This window comes from Leucoraja erinacea, chromosome 2 (assembly GCF_028641065.1).
Source record: "Leucoraja erinacea ecotype New England chromosome 2, Leri_hhj_1, whole genome shotgun sequence".
NCBI lineage: Eukaryota > Metazoa > Chordata > Chondrichthyes > Rajiformes > Rajidae > Leucoraja > Leucoraja erinaceus.
The window spans coordinates 12554486-12573428 of NC_073378.1; positions in this window are offsets into that span (position 1 = coordinate 12554486).

Below are 18943 nucleotides of genomic sequence, written 5' to 3' on the forward strand. Positions count from 1 at the left end.
AGGTGGGGGACGATCCCCCCCCATTTTTTGTAATCCGGATTTTAAAACCCGGTGAAATCTCTGCTTTCCGCGAGACAGTGGGGGTGGGACTGCTGATTGAGGGCGCCGATTGGACGAGAGAGACATCAGTCAGCAGCCAATGGGGGCAGGATATGATGATTCAGCGCCATGATTGGAGGAAAGAGGTGTCGGTAAGAGTCGGAAGTCGGAGGGGGTGGGACTGAGGATCCCACTGAGCCCTGGACACAGACCTGCACCTCATCTGCAGCCAGCATTGACCCCGGCTGGTTCTCCAGCGCTGCAATCACTGCCGAACCGCCACTGGACCATCCCCGTCACCACCCGAGTGCCTCCCCCCCCCCACGCCCGGCGGTGGCCATAGATATTGGGAGTCAGATGCGCGCGGTGCCCCCAGGCCCACAGCCAGCGCAGAGAAGCAGCGCTAAACTCATCTCAACTCTGCTTCTCCCACCGGGTTAACCTACAGCCCTGCCTGGACTTAAGGGAAATATGGCCCTGGCTCACAGCCAGTGTGGAGAAGCAGCGCTAGCTCCACGACATTGGTTAATGTCATAAATACCTTATGTGTGACACAGAAAAAAGATTCAGTTCTTGATGGGCCATGTACAGGAATGGGGTACTGATTGTGGATGATCAGCCATGATCACATTGATTGGCGGTGCTTGGCTCGAATTGCCAAATGGCCTTCTCCTGCACCTATAGTCTATTGTCTATTATCTGCCTTCTTCAACTCAGTAGAGATTTTAATGATTTAATGATTTAGACCAGGGGTGGGGAACCTGCGGCCTCAAGGCTGCATGCAGCCTTCCATAAAACATAGAAACATAGAAATTAGGTGCAAGAGTAGGCCATTCGGCCCTTCGAGCCTGCACCGCCATTCAATATGATCATGGCTGATCATCCAACTCAGTATCCCGTACCTGCCTTCTCTCCATACCCTCTGATCCCCTTAGCCACAAGGGCCACAGCTAACTCCCCTCTTAAATATAGCCAATGAACTGGCCTCGACTACCCTCTGCGGCAGAGAGTTCCAGAGATCCACCACTCTCTGTGTGAAAAAAGTTCTTCTCATCTCGGTTTTAAAGGATTTCCCCCTTATCCTTAAGCTGTGACCCCTTGTCCTGGACTTCCCCAACATCGGGAGCAATCTTCCTGCATCTAGCCTGTCCAACCCCTTAAGAATTTTGTAAGTTTCTTTAAGATCCCCTCTCAATCTCCTAAATTCTAGAGAGTATAAACCAAGTCTATCCAGTCTTTCTTCATAAGACAGTCCTGACATCCCAGGAATCAGTCTGGTGAACCTTCTCTGCACTCCCTCTATGGCAATAATGTCCTTCCTCAGATTTGGCGACCAAAACTGTACGCAATACTCCAGGTGTGGTCTAACCAAGACCCTGTACAACTGCAGTAGAACCTCCCTGCTCCTATACTCAAATCCTTTTGCTATGAAAGCTAACATACCATTCGCTTACTTCACTGCCTGCTGCACCTGCATGCCTACTTTCAATGACTGGTGTACCGTGACACCCAGGTCTCGCTGCATCTCCCCTTTTCCTAGTCGGCCACCATTTAGATAATAGTCTGCTTTCCTGTTTTTGCCACCAAAACGAACCTATTTAAAATACCAAAGAGTAAAAGAAGATTTTTTTTTAAAATCCAATATCTAATTGAAGTTTCTTGGATGCGGCCTTATTGGATTACAGCTAACTTAATGCGGCCTTCCAACATTAAAAGGTTCCCCACCCCTGATTTAGACCTAGCAGTGATGAAGGGCTGACAGGATGTTATGCAACTTAGAGCAAAACATGCTCCTCCTGCCCTTTCTTTCAGTAGGGTTTAGAGAGGTATGAGAGTAGGCTGGGCAAGTAATTTTACAAGGCAACAGCAATGCACCAGAGGTGAAGGGAATTAATGTTTAGGAGGATGGTGCAAATCAAGCAGGCTGCTTTCTCCCGATAGTGTTGAGCTTGCTGATGCTGTACAGAAAAGAGCAATTGGGAAGAATTCCATTAAGCTCCAGATTAGTGCCCTATAGATGGTGAAGATGGCGCATTGTGTCGGGAGGTGAGTTGCACTGCAGAATATTCAGCCTTTGACCTGCTTTTGTAGCCATTGCATTTATTTGCCGGTTGAAATCAGTTCAGATCTGGCCGGTGATATCGATTCACTCTGCCTATTCCCATCATGGTTCTATCACCTCCATAAGATCACCCTTAATATTCTGAACTTCAAAGAATAAATTACTAACCTGCCCAACCTCTCAGGATAGCTCATTAATATCCTCATAAATCTTCGCTGCACTACTTCCAGTTCAATGGCGCAAAAACCACACTGGCTATCCCTAATCAACCCACTTTGGTGGCAAAAACAAGGGGACAGGTTATTATCTCAATGTGGTTAGGTTAGATAAGGGACAGGTTCAGCGAGACCTGGGTGTCTTTGTACACCGGTCACTGAAAGTTGGCTTACAGGTACAGCAGGCAGTGAAGAAAGCTAATGGAATGTTGGCCTTCATAACAAGAGGATTTCAGTATAGGAGTAGAGAGGTTCTTCTGCAGTTGTATAGGGCTCTGGTAAGACCACATCTGGAGTATTGCATACAGTTTTGGTCTCCTAATTTGAGGACGGACATCCTTGTGATTGAGGCAGTGCAGCATAGGTTCACGAGATTGATCCCTGGGATAGCGGGACTGTCATACGAGGAAAGATTGAAAAGATTAGGCTTGAATTCACTGGAGTTTAGAAGGATGAGGGGGATCTTATAGAAACATAAAAATTATAAAAGTCAACTCGTCACATACACATACGAGATGTGCAATGAAATGAAAAGTGGCAATGCTCGCGGACTTTGTGCAAAAAGACAAACAAACAAACAACCAAACAAACTACAAACAGAATGGAACAGAATCACATATTTTTTTACATATTAAATATTGTGGGCGGAAGGAAAAAGGGAATAAATCAGCAATTTTGATCTCCCGACCAGTGGGAGATGCAGGGCAAAAATGTTCAAGTCAAGTCTGATCGAAGTCAAGTCAAGTCTTATCCTTCGTCACATCGTGTTGTACGAGATCTTGCAGTGAAATGAAAAGTGACAATGCTCGGGGACTTTGTGCAAAAAGACAAACAAACAAACAACCAAACAAACTAGAATGGAACAGAATCACATGTTCTTTTACATATTAAATATTGTGGGCGGAAGGAAAAAGGGAAAAAACACCAATTAAAAAAAAAAAGCAGTAGAGTGGTTCAGTAAAGTTAGTCCCTGGTGAGCTAGGAGTTTACAGTCCTAATGGCCTCTGGGAAGAAACTCTTTCTCAACCTCTCTGTTCTCACAGTATGGCAATGGCGAGTCCAGAACCAGTGGCCACAGTCTTAGAATAAAGGGGAGGCCATTTAAGACTGAGATGAGAAAAAATGTTTTCACCCAGAGAGTTGTGTGGAATTGGGAGAAGTCTTCACCTCATCTGTTCTCAACTCATTTGTGGAATTCCCTGCCACAGAGGGCAGTGGAGGCCAAATCACTGGATTTAAGAGATACATAGAAAATACATGCAGGAGTAGGCCATTCGGCCCTTCGAGCCTGCACCGCCATTCAATATGATCATCCAACTTAGTATCCCGTACCTGCCTTCTCTCCATACCCCCTGATCCCTTTAGCCACAAGGGCCACATCTAACTCCCTCTTAAATATAGCCAATGAACTGGCCTCAACTACCTTCTGTGGCACAGAGTTCCAGAGATTCACCACTCTCTGTGTGAAAAATGTTTTTCTCATCTCGGTCTTAAAGGATTTCCCCTCTATCCTTAAGCTGTGACCCCTTGTCCTGGACTTCCCCAACATCGGGAACAATCTTCCTGCATCTAGCCTGTCCAACCCCTTAAGAATTTTGTAAGTTTCTATAAGATCCCCCCTCAATCTCCTAAATTCTTGCGAGTACAACCGAGTCTATCCAGTCTTTCTTCATATGAAAGTCCTGACATCCCAGGAATCAGTCTTGTGAACCTTCTCTCCACTCCCTCTATGGCAATAATGTCATTCCTCAGATTTGGAGACCAAAATTGTACGCAATACTCCAGGTGTGGTCTCACCAAGACCCTCTACAACTGCAGTAGAACCTCCCTGCTCCTATACTCAAATCCTTTTGCTATGAATCAAATCCTTTTGCTTTGAATCAAATCCTTTTGCTATGAATCAAATCCTTTTGCTATGAATCAAATCCTTTTGCTATGAAAGAGAGAGTTAGATAGAGCTCTAGGGGCTAGTGGAATCAAGTGATATGGGAGAAGGCAGGCACGGGCTATTGATTGGGGATGATCAGCCATGATCGCAATGAATGGCGGTGCTGGCTCGAAGGGCCGAATGGCCTCCTCCTGCCCCTATTTTCTATGTTTCTATGTTTCTAACCCCTGTCAGTCCAAATGCATGTGTATCTAATCCCTTGGAATACTCTCCAGCAACTTTCTTATCACAGATATTACACTGGCCAACAATGTTCCAGCTACACTTGCCTGCGCTTGGTCCATATCCCTCCAAACCTGTCCTATCCATGTACCTGTCTACCTGTTTCTTAAACAATGGAATAGTCCCAGCCTCAATTACCTCCTCTGGCAACTTATTCAATACACCTTTGTGTAAAAAAGTTACCCCTCGGATTCTTATTAAATCTTTGAATCATATCATAAGGAATGAGTATAATTAAGCCATTCGGCCCATCAAGTCTACTCTGCCATTCAATCATGGCTGATCTATCTATACCTCCTAACCCCATTCTCCAGCCTTCTCCCCATAATCTCTGACACCCATGCTAATCAAGAATCTATCTATCTCTACCTTAAAAATATCCACTGATGGCCTCCACAGCCTTATGTGGCAAATAATTCCTCAGATTCACCACCCTCTGACTAAAGACATTTCTCCTCATCTTCTTCCTAAAAGAAGGTCCTTTAATTATGAGGCTATGACCTCTGGTCCCAGACTCTCCCACTAGTGGAAACATCCTCCATACATCCACTCTATCAAAGCCTTTCACTATACTGTGTCAATGAGGTCCCCCCACATTCTTCTAAACACCAGTGAGTACAGGCAAGGGTGCTGGCAAATGCTCATCATAGGATAACCATCATAAGTTAACCTACTCACTCCTGGGATCATTCTTGTAAACCTCATCTTTACTTTCTCCAGAGCCATCACACCCTTCCTCAGATATTGTGACTAAAATTGCTCACAATATTCCAAATGCGGCCTTACCAGTGCCTCAACATTTCATGCCATGTCTCGAGGGCCAAGCGAAAGGGAGTTTGAGCAAGCTAGGGCTTTATTCCTCGGAGTGCAGGAAGCTTCTTCTTCTTTTCGTGTCTTTGAAGCTAGTTGGTTATATGACAGTTTCCCATTCCTTTACACAGTCCTTTGCGTTTTTATTGAACACTGCAAGATCCTTTGGGCTGCACTGGTTGGGTAGTAGGGGGCAGACAAGGCAGTGCTGCATTGTATGGTCCTCTTCTCCACATTCACAGGTGGTTTGGCCAGTTTCATAGCCCCATCTGGCCATGGCAGCTTTTGATCGCCCTGTTCCTGTTCTCAGGCGGTTGAGCGTCTTCCACTGGACCCATGGTGCTTCTGAGCCCGGAGGGAGGGCTTCAGAAGGAGGGATACCCATGTCAGTAGGAGGGGGGTCGTCCTCAAGCCTTTTTGTCCATAGTTGGAGTCTGGTTTCTTCCCGTGATGCTATTAGGGGCTGGACATGGCTGAGAAAGCTTCTCCTGGACTTCAGCCGTTGGGCCGGGGGTACACGTCCGTAGAGGAGGTGGCGTTCATCACTCGTGGCCTTGGTCATCCCTACTCGGCTGGCGACTTCCCGTCTCACATCGGCAGGGGCAATGCCAGCGAGGAGGTGCAGGTTGTTTATGTTGGTGGGCTTCAAGCAGCCAGTGATTGAGCGGCAGGTGTTATTCAACGCTGGGTCTAGTTTCTTGGCATGGGATGATCTCTCCCAAACAGGACACGCATACTCCGCAGAGGAGTAGCACAGGGCCAGAGCAGTAGATCTTAATGTGTGTGCTGTGGCTCCCCATGCAGGAAGCTGAGGTAATATCTCATAGAAATGTACGAGATCATGAGGGGGATAGATAGGATTAATACACAGTCTTAATTCACTAATTCACTAGTACACAGTCTTTTACCCAGCATAGGATATTCTAGAACCAGAGGACATAAGTTTAAGGTGAGAGCGGAAAGATTTATTAGGGACATGAGGGGAAACTTTACCACTCAGAGGGTGGTGGGTGTATGGCAGGGATGGGGAACCTGCGGCCTTAACATGGCATGCGGCCTTTTATGCCATTAAGTGCGGCCTTTTGAATGAATCCAAATTTTGTAGAACAAATCCTTTTATTTTTATTAATATGTTTTTGTCCGTCTCATTATTTTTATTTTTATCTTAAAATTAACGTATTTAAAATACCAAAGGGTGAAAGAAGTTTCAACAAAATAATCCTCCCCGACTGATGACCACAATTAAAATTTTAGTAATTCATGAGGGTTATTTTAACACCTGTTATGCTCATGATTTAGTTCTAATGCGACTCTAGAATGTATGTTAACCATATAATAACCATATAACAATTACAGCACGGAAACAGGCCATCTCGACCCTTCTAGTCCGTGCCAAACACATAATCTCCCCTAGTCCCATATACTTGCGCTCAGACCATAACCCTCCATTCCCTTCCCATCCATATAACTATCCAATTTATTTTTAAATGATAAAAACGAACCTGTCTCCACCACCTTCACTGGAAGCTCATTCCACACAGCTACCACTCTCCGAGTAAAGTTCCCCCTCATGTTACCCCTAAACTTCAGTCCCTTAATTCTCAAGTCATGTCCCCATGTTAACTTTGACATGCATGAAAGATGCTTTCTTGCTTTTGAACCACTTATTGCTACAAATCTACATTCTCCTACCTAACCCAAATCAAGGCGCCCTTAAGGTCACAATTGACGCATACCCATCTAGGAGATCAGCTGAAACTGCGTACCTCCATGTTGCAACCAAATATTCAAATGCTTTCCCACAAAAAAGCAGTCACATCAAGGTCATTAAAAGGTTAATTAACTTTAGAATTAACAATTTATTTTTCATTTTCTGAAGTTAGTACATAGTAGTTAGATTTTTACAAAATAATCTACATTTTGAAGTATATCTAATTGAAGTTTCTTGGATGCGGCCTTATTAGATTACAGCTAACAATGCAACCATCCAACATGAAATGGTTCCCCACCCCTTGTGTATGGAATGAACTGACGGAGGAGGTTTTGTGGCATGTACATTTAAAATACATTTGGGCAGCTACATGGATAGGAAAGGTTTACAGGGATATGGTGTCATGAGCGTAGATGGGCCATCTTGGACGGCATGGACAAGTTAGGCAAAAAGACATGCTTCTGTGCTCTATGGTACCATGACTATCCAATCAGATCACGTAATATGACACATGAATACAATCAAGTCAAACTCCAGTACCAAAGATGGAGCCAAGAGGAAGATACGGGGTGCAAATAAAATTCTCAACGTTGTAGTGCACCAGTTCCATTGATAAAGTCCAATGTCCATAATATGGTAGAGGTGAAATGGACACTTTCCTCGATTATGGATGGAATATACATAAGCCTGATAACAGAGGAGGAGAAGTTTCTTAGGCTGGTGATGCATGCCTTCACATTTCTGTATCTTCTATCTGACGGGATCAGGGAGAAGAAGGAATCTGTCAGGCGGGAAAGTCTTTGATTATGTTGCCCACTTTTTCCCAGGCATCGTGAGTGAATATAGTGTAAATTGTGACTTTGTTCATTGTCTGGTCTGTGCAATGGACTGGGCAACGTCCACAACTCTGCAATTTCTTGCTGTCCTATCAACGTGGTTGCTCCATGAGTGTATAAAGACAAGAGTAGGAGACTGAGAATGCATTTTTCTGAGTCTACAGCATTGGCAATTATTCGGACGGAGGTATTGTCACCTGTTGTCGCTGATTGTGTTTGTTTGTTGGTCAGAAAGTTGATGATCCTGTTTACATCAGGTGATGCTACACATGTATGTGTTCCCGATGAACAGAGTCCCGGCATGCCCACCGCGGACATTGGCCCACCCGGTTTGTCTCGGCTCACCCACCGGGGTTATCAACAGGACCCACGCCGCGAGAGCGAGGAGGGGCCTAACAGCAACTGCCATGAGTGAGGTGGGCCATTGAAGAGGCGAGGAAGGACGTTGAAGAGCGAGGTGGGCCGTTAGAAACTCCCGGCAAGCACCGCAGAGATTGTCCGGAGGAGCACCCGGTGACTGGCGGCCAAGGGCAGGCCAACACCTGTCATTGAACGTAAACATGCAGGTACAGTAGGCAGTGAAGAAAGCGAATGGCATGTTGTCCTTCATAACAAGAGGATTTGAGTACCGGAGTAGAGAGGCCCTTCTGCAATTGTACAGGGCCCTGGTGAGACCACATCTGGAGTATTGTGTGCCGTTTTGGCCTTCTAATTTGAGGAAGGGCATCCTTGCTATTGAGGCAGTGCAGGGTAGGTTCACGAGGTTAATCCCTGGGATGGCGGGATGTCATATGAGGAAAGATTGGGAATACTGGGCTTGTATTCACTGGAGTTTAGAAGGATGGGAGGGGATCTTATAGAAAAATGTTCCCAATGTTGGGTGAGTCCAGAACCAGGGGTCACAGTCTATGAATAAAGGGGTAGCCATTTAAAACTGAGATGAGAACAAACTTTTTCATGCAGAGAGTTGTGAACTTGTGGAATTCTCTGCAACAGAAGGCAGTGAAGGCCGATTCACAGGATGAATTTAAAAGAGAGTTAGATAGAGCTCTTGGGGCAAGCAGAATCAAGGGTTGTGGGGAGAAGGCAGGCACGGGTTACTGATTGTGGATGATCGGGCATGATCCCAATGAATGGCGGTGCTGGCTCGAAGGACCAAATGGCCTCCTCCTGCACCTATTTTCTATGTTTCTATGTTACCTATCATCTATCTGTCATCTGGATAGACTTGGCTTGTACTCGCTAGAATTTAGAAGATTGAGGGGCATCTTATAGAAACTTACAAAATTCTTAAGAGGTTGGACAGGCTAGATGCAGGAAAATTGTTCCCGATGTTGGGGAAGTCCAGAACAAGGGGTTACAGTTTAAGGATAAGGGGGAAATTGAGGACCGAGATGAGAAAAACATTTTTCACAGAGAGTGGTGAATCTCTTGAATTCTCTGCCACAGGAGGTAGTTGAGGCCAGTTCATTGGCTATATTTAAGAGGGAGTTAGATGTGGCCCTTGTGGCTAAAGGGATCAGGGGGCATTGGAGAGAAGGCAGGTACAGAATACTGAGTTGGATGATCAGCCATGATCATATTGAATGGCGGTGCAGGCTCGAAGGGCCAAATGGCCTACTCCTGCACCTATTTTCTATGTTTCTTTCTATCTATCTATCTACCTAGATTAAAACAATCAAGCTATTCACATAAGAGGTGGAATAAAAGAGAAAAATACAAGTGCAGAATATTACTTTGATCACTGTCACCTTACAGTTCCAGACAAATGTCCAATATCCGCAATGAGGTAAATTGGAAAATTGGGAGCAATTTTCTAGCTTATGGGAGACTGTTCAGAAGTCTGATTGCAGAGGGGAAGAAGCTGTTTGTGAGTCTGGTGGTTAGTGCTTTCAAGCTTTTGTATCTCCTTCTTCTGATGTAGCTGAGAAAGGAACACATACATCACTGGGAGAGACAGTGGTGCAGCTGGTATTGTTGCTATCTCACACCGTCAGAGACCTGGGTTTGATCCTGACCAGGTACTGTCTGTGTGAAGTTTACACATTCTCCCTGTGACCGGATGGGTTTCTTTCAGGTGCTCAAGTTTCTAACAATATCCCAAAGATGTACAGGTTTGTAGGCTAATTGGCCTCTGTAAATTTCCCCCAGTGTAGGGAGTGAATATGAAAGCGGGGTGACAGAGAACTAATGTGAACAGTCGGCATGGACTCAGTACATCAAAGGGTCTGTTTCCATGTTGTAATATTCAATTAATCAATCAATCAAGCACCAATTTCGAAACAAATCATACCGCCAAAATAATGCATATTGCAAACCTGAAATGTTGCTTATTTTAGTTTGGTTTTATTTAGTTTAGAGATACAGTACAGAAACAGGCCCTTTGGCCCAGTGTGTCTGCACCGAACAGCGATCCCCATACACTACTAGCATTATCCTACATACTAGGGACTATTTACAATTATCACTGAAGCCAATTAACCTACAAACCTATATGTCTTTGGAGTGTGGCAGGAAACTGGGGAAAACCCATGCCGTCACAGGGAGAACCCAGGGAACACCCATGCGGTCACAGGGAGAATGCATAAAGTCCATACATACAGCACCTGTAGTCAGGATTGAGCCTGGGTCTCTGTCGCTGTAAGGCAGCAACTCTACTGCTGCGCCACATGGTGTAATCAGGATAATGAGCCTTATTTCTCTAGTCGCTGTAAAGTCAGCAACTCTACCCCGCTGCGCCACCGTTCCATCACATGTGTGGAATCAAAAAATGTAAAAATGTGAAGCTGTTCCATTTAAAACTTTTATTAACTGGAGAAGCACCTGATTTTTTTTTCCCCTCCAGGGGTGATGGTAAGTCCAGAGGTATCCCTTGGCATCCATCTATCTAGACAGTGAACCGTGGAATGTAACAGTGGAGGAGTGAAATTTGCTGTGGGGAGAGCAAACCAACTTCCATTCTCTTCAGCGACCTCCAGCAGTGGGTTATTAGTAGAGGTCGCTGGAAAGGTTGGGACAGCAGGAACCTTGGCATAAAACAGAACTCTTTACCCAATGGAAATTAAGGTTCAATAAAAAAGACAGATGAACGTAAAGGAAATGGGATGAATTAAACTCAAATAAAAAACAGGAAGATGAGAGAAAGAAAGAGGCAAAACAAAGACAAAAAGAAAATATGTTTACAAAAATGCCCCATCAGGCAGAATCTACGTGCTTCAAATTTTGAAAGGGCCTTACATTTTAAATAATACTCCGACTCTGCACCAGGTCACATTTGTTCAATATGAGAAATCGAGAAGTTCCTTGAAATTCACTAAGTCACTACAGTCAGATTTATGTCACACTCCTTCCTTCTTTCAGCCTTGAATCTTATTTGGAACAAAATCTCTATAGCAGAATTTTCAAAAATGACTGCAAAATATGTTGTATATACAAGTAGGTTTCAACATCGAATATTGAGCGATTCGCTCTGCTCAATTACGCTCAACATCTGCTTGGTTTCTGCAGGTAGATCACAGTCACTGATATGCCTGGCCGAACACAGGATCCATTCAATTATTCCAAGCTAACAAACAAGAGCCTTTTTATTTTTCTCAGCAGTTACAGTTTGTTCTTAATATACGTTCCGCTGATTTTAAATTGCGTTACCTTAAAAGCCTAATGCTGGAGGCAAATGTGCATTTTTCTTGCCCTTCCTTTCTCATTAGTTTTAGACCACTTCATTCCATGTTAACTGCAATCTTACTCCAAAGCCCCCCCTCCCCACCCCGATAAACCTGCACATAATTAGTGAAACATGAAATATGAACATTGATTTGCAATGTCTGCAAGATATTCAAGACTCAAGGCTGTTATGCAAACAATTGACAGGCCAGGATAGGGACTTTAATAAAACTACTCTGCCATGGTTGGTGCAACTCACTTCAATCCTGTGTCTTTTCACCGGAGTACTTTAATTTGTTCTGAATACCAGTCCTCAAGGAAAATAAAGGAAACCTTTATAGAGTTTTCTAGACTCTGCTGAATATGAAAATGTGATTTCTTAATAGATCTGTGGCAGAACCACTCATGAGCTGTGGAAGTTAATTCTTACAAGGAGGCTCTTATTTGTTCAATGTGGCCCCAGGGATATTCTATTTATACCTTGTTTAATGATGAAGTTTCCACTGGTTATTTCCTTTCTACAAATAGTTGTCATCTGTTATATGTCAGTGAAGTTGTTGGACCACCTTTACATTTTTAATGGTAGTAAGAAGCTGACAGGATAGCTGGTCTTTGCTAATGTTAGGAATCCCTCCAGTCGTCAGGTGCCTGTTAGCAGCGGTAGCAAATGAACTCATTGCTGCAGGTCCACCACTCTCTAAAAGCAAGCACTGTTCTAAATATCTGAGGCACTGGGTTGCTTAGTACTCATTAACTTAACAGGAACCCTGATTTATTATCAGGCTCCATATGTCTACGTTCATTATGCTCGCATCTCTAAGATAATCATCATTAGGAACACAAGAAAGTGCATGGCTGGAAAAGACTGCAGCCAATATGGTCATTCCCCCCAAAATCCAATATGCTTCAGTTGTTCACTCATTCAGCTATCTAATTTAGCCTAATATCTGACTCAACTGGACAACTAATTCCTCACACTCTGTGTGAAGAAGTTAAATCAAAAGTATATAAACATCTTTCACTCCTTAGCTTCTAGATTTAAGAGTGTGCTGGGTTTTGCAGCATATAAGTGAAATTCAATTCATCAACCACTAAGTACTTGGCTAAATGCTGTCTGCGGCTTTCTCTCTTTAATAGTGAACATTTACATACTCCCAATTTGAGCTCAGACTTAAGATGACTGAAGATAAGTATTGGTTTTGCCCTGTCTCCACGGCTGAAAATACTGCATATATTTGCTGGGGCGATACGTGATATTTTACTGGCTTGTGCTATTTAAACCCACATCATGTAGTTTGATGGGCGAGGCAGTGATTTGGGAGATATGGCAGAGTTGAGAATTCGCTATTAGGCAAATTATCTATATTGATAGGACAGGTTTGGAGGGATGTGGACCAAACACAGGCAGGTGGGATTAGTGTAGCTGGGACATATTGGCTGGTGTGGGCAAGTTGGGCCTATCACTCTATGAGTCGATTACTCTAATCCAGAAAGGCCAAAGAGCTTGGGACATGCTGATTTTATTGGAAGAGCCTAATTTTAATAATTTTGGTCTGATTTATGCCCAACAAGTCAATAATCAGGTTTAGGATTAAGAGAAGTCCAATATAGCAAGGAATTGACAAAATCTGCCTGAAAATTTCAGTGCAAAGAAGACATGGAATGCAATAGTGGGAGGAAGGGAGCCATGAGGGGAAAATATTCAGACCTGGGGTTGGAGATGGAGAAGGAAGTAACTGAACTCAATGCCATCAGGGGGTAAGATATCGCATGTCACACCCATCAAGTGTTCGAGGATTTGGGATCATCCTGAGAGGTTGAATGATTGGAGGTCAAATTGGGAGAACAAGGGTGGAGGTTGAGGGGATTGCAGCATTTAGTTAATCAGGACCAATACACTTGCGATAATCTAGAAATTAGGAGAGAGGAGCCTCAGGTGTCAGATGGTCAGATTTAAGTCAAGGCCTTCAGGGAGTTGGGGATAAGATTGGAAGACTGTGGAGGCCAAGTCGGTGGATATTTATAAGGCAGAGATTGATAGATTCTTGATTAGGATGGGTGTCGGGGAGAAGTCAAGAGAATGTGGTTGAGAGGGAAAGATATATCTGCCATGATCATATGGCGGTGCAGAATTGATGGGCCGAATGGCCTAATTCTGCTCCTATCACATGAACATGAATATACTCTTGGAGGTAAGTTGAGGGGGAGTGGAGTACCATGTGTTCGGTGTTGAGCTGGATTTTTGATCCAAAAGATCAAATGTAAGTACGGGACTTTGTTAACAGGTATCTCAGTCTGGCACTCTGGGCACAATAATGTTCTTCCAGGAAAAAAAGGTTGCTCTTAGGACAGCTTGATGTAAGTTCATCCTGACATGCTCCAAAAAGAGCCCCACTTGAAGATTGACATCATCTTATCTGCAGCTAATGCAAATGTATCAGGCTGACAAGTATGAATCATTCCTGGAAGTCTCTCATAGCAATTCTAAAGTGATGTGGTGACCGAGAAATGGTTGCCAACACAGAACACTCCAGGTATAATCAATTTTCAATTGTGCATCACTGAAAATAAAACTTATTATGCAATTGAATTTGAATTTTATCCAAACAAGGAAGACGGGTCTGAAACTCACTGCCAGAAAGTGTGGTTAATCAGACCTCATTATGATATGTTACGTTAGAAAAATAACTGGATGAGCATTTGATATGCCAAAACCCAGCCAGAAACTGAGAACTGATAAGTGACATCAGTTTCTTTTGGCTGGCATGGGTACAATGGAACAAATGACTTTCTTCTGTGTAATGAATGACGGGTAACCAAATTGATAGACCTTAATACACTGGTGAATCTAGTTAATTAGGAGTAGAAAGCTAAAGACAGGGACCCACTCGGTCATTCCTTTGCAATCAGTTCAGAATCATTTCTTCTGTCTTCAGGGCTGGGGGATAAAGGTTACGAGTTTCAGGCAAACAATCAGCACATGGTGAAGCCAAAGGCTGCCTTGTAAGTTGTGGAAATTCTATTGTAGAGATGTAATGCAGAGACTCTTGAAAGTTTACAACAAATGTCCTGACCAGAGACATAAGCCAATTTGACACTTTGGTGCAACATGATAGGAATTCTATGGTAGCAGAGCTGTCTTTCACAGAGCGTATGAAAATGAATCTCTGTCCCTTTGGATATAGTAAGTCAAAGATATAATGAATCCATTTTAGGAAGAAAAGGGGAGTTCTCTTTGTATCTTGGAAAACATTTACCCAACGACCAATATGACTTAACACCAAGATTATTTGGCTATTTATTCCTTTTGCATTTATTAAGCCTAATTAGGTACAAATCCTATATCGTGGCTCACTAATTATAATGGTGCATGTTTCTGCAAAATATTTCATTGACCATGAAACGATGAGACATGAACTAAACGTATGAAGACCCCTATAATAATATAACTTTGGTTTTACTTTCTTGATCCTGGAGAAGGTTTCCATTTACATTCAAAGGGGGAATGCTGAACAGATATTTTGTGAAATTGGAAATATCTTCTGAACAGGATCCAACATTTTTGCACAATATTAACCCAAACCTGAAAACTTTTAGCTGTTCAAAAGCATAATATTTCATGAGAAGGATTTTAAATAAATTGCTCACAGAAATAGATACATACTGTAAATATCAGATGGATAAAGCAACTTGTCGAAGCCAATCAATATAAAACAAAAGCAATGGAATTGGCTGAAATTTGAACCTATTTTCAGCATTCCCAGAGTTAAAAATTAGAACAAGTACATTTCATGGTTGGGGTGTTTTTTTCAGAACATTTTCGTCAATGCATCCGGCCACAAATTAATCCTTCCAAATCTTCACATAATTTTTTGTCCATTACTGTTGAGCCCCAACGCATAATTAGATGCATTACAATAAAGGCCAGTGACAGACCTGTCTCATGTTCCCTCATTCTACACTCGCAATATTTTGGAAGTAGGTTGAAATGGGAAACATAAGGCAGCGCTGACAGAGTCAATTGATTCAGGTAAATAGGAAAATTGCTGAAAGCTTGTAAAGTAATTATGCCAGTCAGGAGTGACCTTGTGGAGACATGTATCTGATGCCAAGCGTCAGACCCTGGGAGATATTTGTCACCTTCCCAACAAAGTGCCAGATTTAAATATGAAATTTATTTGGGCATGATTTAGTCTTTGATTGTGGCAGCAGCAAACGCAAGATAGATTTGCAAGGATGTATTCCATCATAATATTACAAGTATACACAGCAACAGAGGTCCCAACAAAAGCTCAGTACCAAGAATGAATTCTAATACGTACTGTTGTTCAGCGAAAAGGCAATAGAAAATGAAGGACCCAAAGTTACAGTCATCTGCCTAAACAATTTGATCTGTAAGTTTATACGGTTAGTTTCATTTCAGGAAATTGTGAGATTTTACACAATATACACATGTGTGGTCAGAGGGGCGGAAATCCCGGGGGGGCTAGGTGGAACATGCCCCCCCCCTATTTTGAGAGGTGGGGGACAGCCCCCCCCCCCCCATTTTATGCAATCCGGATTTTAAAAAACGGTGAAATCTCTGCTTTCCGCGAGGCAGTGGTGGTGGGACTGCTGATCGAGGGCGCCGATTGGACGAGAGAGACATCGGTCAGCAGGCAATGGGGGCGGGACATGATAATTCAGCGCGATGATTGGAGGAGGGAGACGTGGCAAAACACTCTCGGCACAGACCTGCGCCTCATCCGCAGCCATGATCGATCCCGGCCCTCCGGCCCTCCGGCCCTGCCCCGTCCCCACACGAGTGCACCCCACGCCCGGGGGTGGCCAGAGAGGTCGGGAGTCAAACGGGAGCTGTGCCCCCAGGCCCACAGCCAGCGCAGAGAAGCAGTGCTAAACCCAGCTCAACTCTGCCTGTCCCGCCAGGTTAACCAACAGCCCTGCCTGGACTTGCGGGAAATATGGCCCAGGCTTACAATCAGCGTGGAGAAGCAGCGTTGGTGGTCCGTCAGTCCAGGCAGGGCTGTAGTTAACCCTGCGAGACAGGCAGAGTTGAGTTGCATTTAGCGCTGGATTGAGTCTCCGAAACCTCGAGCGTGTGTGTGAGTGTGCGCATGCGCGCGCGGCCACCAAGAAATTGTGTCCCCCCCCAGTCCCCCGGTCCCCTCCATATTTTGATAGTGATTTCCGTGCCTGTGTGTGGATATGCATTTCGTTGTCTCTGTACTGTACACTGACAATGACAATTAAAATTGAATCTGAATCTGAATATGATAAGTGTGGGGTTTCAAACATGGTTGGGTGTTTAAGAAAGGATGTTGAGGGAATCCAGGGAACTATGGGCCAGTGAACCTCATGTCTGAGGAAGGACATTATTGCCATAGAGGGAGTGCAGAGAAGGTTCACCAGACTGATTCCTGGGATGTCAGGACTATCTTATGAAGAAAGACTGGATAGACTTGGTTTATACTCGCTAGAATTTAGGAGATTGAGAGGGGATCTTATAGATACTTATAAAATTCTTAAGGGGTTGGACAGGCTAGATGCAGGATGATTGTTCCCGATGTTGGGGAAGTGCAGGACAAGGATACAGCTTAAAGATAAGGGGGAAATCCTTTAAAACCGAGATGAGAAAAACTATTTTCACACAGAGAGTGGTGAATCTCTGGAACTCTCTGCCACAGAGGGTAGTTGAGGCCAGTTAATTGGTTATATTTAAGAGGGAGTTAGATGTGGCCCTTGTGGCTAAGGGGATCAGAGGGTATGGAGAGAAGGCAGGTACGGGATACTGGGTTGGATGATCAGCCATGATCATATTGAATGGCGGTGCAGGCTCGAAGGGCCGAATGGCCTACTACTGCACCTAATTTCTATGTTTCTATGTTTCTATGTAAGTGATAGGGTAACCACTGGAGAGAATTCTACAAGATAGGATTTACTCCCATTTGGAAGAGAACGGGCTAATTAGGGATGGCCAGCACGATTCTATATGCAGCAGGTTGTGTCGCACTAACTTGGTTGAGTATTTTGAGGAGTTGTCAAAGGAGATTGATGAAGGTAGGACAGTGGATGTTGTACACCTGGATTTTAGTAAGGCTTTTAATAAGGTCTCTCATGGTAGGCTGATCCAGAATATTAAAATGTACAGGATTTACGATGAATTTTTAGAATTCAACTCTCTTAAAAAAAAACGCTCACCACCAGATTCAGGGACAGTTTGTTCCCAGCTGTTATCAGGGAACTGAATCATTCTACCACAACCATAGAGCCATGTTGAACTACTAGCTATCTCTTTGATGACCCTCGGACTGTCTGTTTTACCTTGCACTAAATGATATTCCCTTATCATGTATCTATACATTGTAAACGGATCGATTGTAACTAATCATGTATTGTCTTTCTACTGGCTGGTAAGCATGCAACAAAAACTTCTCACTGTACCTTGGTTCACATGACAATGAACAAAACTGAACTAAACTAAGCACATCTAGCAATAAAAATGTTTAATCTGTTGCGGTGACAAAGTTTAACACTCATTCACTTGGGGAACTTTCTAAGCTGTCCATTCATCTACTTGTGAAATGATAGACAACTACATTGAGGTCAAAATAAATGGTTTGCCAACAATCACAGGGGCCCTGTGATTGTTGGGGTCTTCTGCTTGCCACAGTTGTGGTCCATTTTTTTTACTGAATAAGTACCTTACTGCAAACGATCTGGAAGTCTGTTATCCAGCAAATGTAGGCATCACGATATCTATTTCTTTAAGAGCTCATCAAGGTTTCAAGATTTCAAGCTTTCACAGTCAGTTTATGATCACATGTACCAATTAAGGTTCAGTGAAATTTGAGTTACCATACAACCTTACTAAGTGAAAAGCAACAAGACACAAAACCACATAAGAGTTAATATAAATATCCATGACGGTGGATTCCATGGGTGTGGGGGAGGGGGTTGTGCGGGGAGGGGGGTGTATGGGAGAGGGTGTGTCTGGGGGAGAGTTGTGTGTGTGGGGGAGAGTGTGTGTGTGTGGGGGAGCGGTGTGTGTGTGGGGGAGCGTGTGTGTGTGGGGGGATGTGCGTGGGGGGAGGGGGGTGGGGGGGAGGGGGGTGTGTGGGATGGGGGGGGGGTGTGGGGAAGGGGGGGGGTGTGGTGATGGGGGTGTGGGGAAGGGGGTGTAGGGGGGAGGGGGGGGTGTGGTGGAGGTGGGTGTGTGGGAGAGGGTATGGTGCAATCTGGTGCTACTGTAATGAGTCTTTGAACTTACTCTTGAATGTAACATTTATGCTTCAAATTGGATTAGGTATGAATAAGGTTAGGCTAAATTACATTCCTAATTACATTCCACAGTAGAGCCAGGCTCAGATCAACTGCTGCAGCCTTGAATTACCTTAGTATATTCATGTATGAAAATCAGATTATAATTCATGCTGTTAT